Below are 3,015 nucleotides of genomic sequence, written 5' to 3'. Positions count from 1 at the left end.
GATAAGTTGATCAAAGCATATAGTTTTATACAGACTTGCAGTGAAGCCTATATTTACGAGAAAGTGAGTGGGAGCACTACAACATTTCTGATAAGTATATGTGAATGACATATTGTTGATCGGAAATAATGTAGAATTATTCTGTAAAGCATAAAAGGAGTGTTTGAAAGGAGTTTTTCAAAGAAAGACTTCGGTAAAGATGCTTACATATTGAGCTTCAAGATCTATAGAGATAGATCAAGACGCTTGATAAGTTTTTCAATAAGTACATACCTTGACAAGATTTTGAAGTAGTTCAAAACGGAACAGTCAAAGAAAAAGTTTCTTGCCTGTGTTACAAGGTGTGAAGTTGAGTAAAGACTCAAAGCCCGACCACAGCAGAAGATAGAAAGAGAATGAAAGTCATTCCCTATGCCTCATTCATAGGTTCTATAAAGTATGCCATGCTGTGTACCACATCTATTGTATACCCTGCACTGATTTGGCAAGGGAGTACAATAGTGATCTAGGAGTAGATCACTGGACAGCGGTCAGAATTATCCTTAGTGAAATAAGGATGTGTTTCTCGATTATGGACGTGAAAAAAAGGTTCGTCGTAAAGGGTTACGTCGATGCAAGTTTTTGACACTGATCCAGATGAATCTAAAGTCACAATCTGGATACATATTGAAAGTGGGAGCAATTAGCTAGAGTAGCTCCGTGCAGAGCATTATAGACAAAGAATTTTGCAAAATACTTACGGATCTGAATGTGACAGACCCGTTGACTAAAATTATCTCACAAGCAAAAACATGATCACACCTTAGTACTCTTTGGGTGTTAATCACATAGAGATGTGAACTAGATTACTGACTCTAGTAAACCCTTTGAGTGTTGGTCACATGACGATGTGAACTATGGGTGTTAATCACATGGTGATGTGAACTATTGCTGCTAAATCACATGACGATGTGAACTAGATTATTGACTCTAGTGCAAGTGGGAGACTGAAGGAAATATGCCCTAGAGGCAATAATAAAGTTATTATTTATTTCCTTATATCATGACAAATGTTTATTATTCATGCTAGAATTGTATTAACCGGAAACATAATACATGTGTGAATACATAGACAAACAGAGTGTCACTAGTATGCCTCTACTTGACTAGCTCGTTAATCAAAGATGGTTATGTTTCCTAACCATGTACAAAAGAGTTGTTATTTGATTAACGAGGTCACATCATTAGTTGAATGATCTGATTGACATGACCCATTCCATTAGCTTAGCACACGATCGTTTAGTATGTTGCTATTGCTTTCTTCATGACTTATACATGTTCCTATGACTATGAGATTATGCAACTCCCGTTTGCCGGAGGAACACTTTGGGTGCTACCAAACGTCACAACGTAACTAGGTGATTATAAAGGAGTACTACAGGTGTCTCCAAAGGTAGATGTTGGGTTGGCGTATTTCGAGATTAGGATTTGTCACTCCGATTGTCGGAGAGGTATATCTGGGCCCTCTCGGTAATGCACATCACTTAAGCCTTGTAAGCATTGCAACTAATGAGTTAGTTGTGGGATGATGTATTACGGAACGAGTAAAGAGACTTGCGAGTAACGAGATTGAACTAGGTATTGGATACCGACGATCGAATCTCGGGCAAGTAACATACCGATGACAAAGGGAACAACGTATGTTGTTATGCGGTCTGACCGATAAAGATCTTCGTAGAATATGTAGGAGCCAATATGGGCATCCAGGTCCCGCTATTGGTTATTGACCGGAGACGTGTCTCGGTCATGTCTACATTGTTCTCGAACCGTAGGGTCCGCACGCTTAACGTTACGATGACAGTTATTATGAGTTTATGCATTTTGATGTACCGAAGGTAGTTCGGAGTCCCGGATGTGATCACGGACATGACGAGGAGTCTCGAAATGGTCGAGACATAAAGATTGATATATTGGAAGCCTATGTTTGGACATCGGAAATGTTCCGGGTGAAATCGGGATTTTACCGGATTACCGGGAGGGTTACCGGAACCCCCCGGGAGCCAAATGGGCCAACATGGGCCTTAGTGGAAAGGTGAGAGGGCAGCCCACATAGGGCTGCGCCTCCCCCCTCTCCCTAGTCCTATTAGGACTAGGAGAGGGGCCGACCACCTCTCTCTTCTCTTCCCCTTTGGGGAATCCTATTAGGAATAGGATTGGAGGGGGAGTCCTACTCCCGGTAGGAGTAGGACTCCTCCTGCGCCTCCCTCCTTTGGCCGACCAGCCTCCCCCGTCCATCCTTTATATACGGGGGCAAGGGACACCCCAAGACACACAAGTTGATCCTTGAGATCGTTCCTTAGCCGTGTGCGGTGCCCCCTGCCACCAAATTCCACCTCGATCATATCGTTGTAGTGCTTAGGCGAAGCCCTACGTCGGTAGTACATCAAGATCGTCACCACGCCGTTGTGCTGACGGAACTCTTCCTCGACGCTTTGCTGGATCGGAGCCCGAGGATCGTCATCGAGCTGAACGTGTGCTAAGAACTCGGAGGTGCCGGAGTAACGGTGCTTGGATCGGTCGGATCGGGAAGAAGACGTACGACTACTTCCTCTACGTTGTGTCAACGCTTCCGTTGCGATCTACAAGGGTACGTAGATCAGACTCTCCCCCTCGTTGCTATGCATCACCATGATCTTTCGTGTGCGTAGGAATTTTTTTGAAATTACTACGTTCCCCAACAATTAGGAAAATAGGATGGGTCCTTGGGACGCTTGGGGAGCATTATGCCTCCACACCCCTTCAAGGGAGACTTGCCTCTCCTAAAGGAGGGAACTTCGGAAACACATCCTCGTCTCCATCAACTCCACTTGTGGTTATCTCTTTCCTTTACTTTGTGCAAGCCTTTTATGTTCATGTTGTTGTGCTTGCATTTAGGATGTCCACCTAGTTGCATGTCTAGACAACCTGTTATTTTGTTTAGCCTAAAATTTCCAAAAAAAAGTTTTTAAAATGTTAGTTGCCCAATCCCCCCCCCCC

The sequence above is a fragment of the Triticum aestivum genome, chromosome 1A, assembly GCF_018294505.1.
Source record: "Triticum aestivum cultivar Chinese Spring chromosome 1A, IWGSC CS RefSeq v2.1, whole genome shotgun sequence".
Classification (NCBI taxonomy): domain Eukaryota; kingdom Viridiplantae; phylum Streptophyta; class Magnoliopsida; order Poales; family Poaceae; genus Triticum; species Triticum aestivum.
This window is presented reverse-complemented; position numbering follows the sequence as displayed.